Raw genomic sequence first — 632 nt, 5'->3', positions numbered from 1 at the left:
CAGAAAAATAAAGCTTTCTGAAATCTTGTGTTTTCTGTAAGATTAGCAGTCCCTGAGGAATGCTGACAGAGCTGAGCAAAACCACTCACGGTGCTTTTCGTTGTTCTCATGACTCCTTCTCGGTCCTTTCCTTGTGAGCGTGCCCTGATCTCGCTCCCCTTTTCTTCCCTCTGTGAGATGAGCTCCCTGGAGGTGGCCGGGGAAGGACACAGCTCCTCGCTGTAGATGTGGGTCCCTTGTCCTGCCCCGTGCTGTGTGGCTGGGGACCCCGGCCAGGCTGGGCACAGGTCACAGGAAAACACCTCTCAGTGTGTGAGGCTGCAGGGCTGTGTGGGTGATGTGGCCTCATGCCTGCAGGGCTCCTGTGCTGGTGTCCTCCCCCGAGGATTAGGCACCCATGAGAAGGAGGTCTTCTGTGCCTGTGTGGGACCATGCCAAACGGCATGATGGGCTGGGCCAGGAGTGCCAGACAGGGAGATATTCCAGGAACAGGCTGGAATTGTGCCTTGAGAGGGTCTGGGATACACTGGGATAGCCTTTCCCTCAGCTTTGCGGGACTGGTTTGCAGGACTGCACAGGAAGGTTGATGGCTTTGCTCTGCAGAAGCTGCAGCGTTACCATCCTAACTCATC

The 632-nt window shown here is 56.2% G+C and overlaps 1 protein-coding gene across 1 annotated transcript in view; it reads left to right on the top strand.

The window, feature by feature from the left end:
• The window catches only part of LOC104528744 (pro-cathepsin H), a gene marked incomplete at its 5' end in the record, with an annotated part of 6,250 nt that overhangs the window by 1,567 nt on the left and 4,051 nt on the right, over positions 1-632 (top strand). The gene's annotated exons all lie outside the window — the stretch shown is intronic.

Source organism: Antrostomus carolinensis, unplaced genomic scaffold (genome assembly GCF_000700745.2).
Source record: "Antrostomus carolinensis isolate BGI_N321 unplaced genomic scaffold, ASM70074v2 scaffold36587, whole genome shotgun sequence".
NCBI classification, from domain to species: domain Eukaryota; kingdom Metazoa; phylum Chordata; class Aves; order Caprimulgiformes; family Caprimulgidae; genus Antrostomus; species Antrostomus carolinensis.
This window is presented reverse-complemented; position numbering and strand designations above follow the sequence as displayed.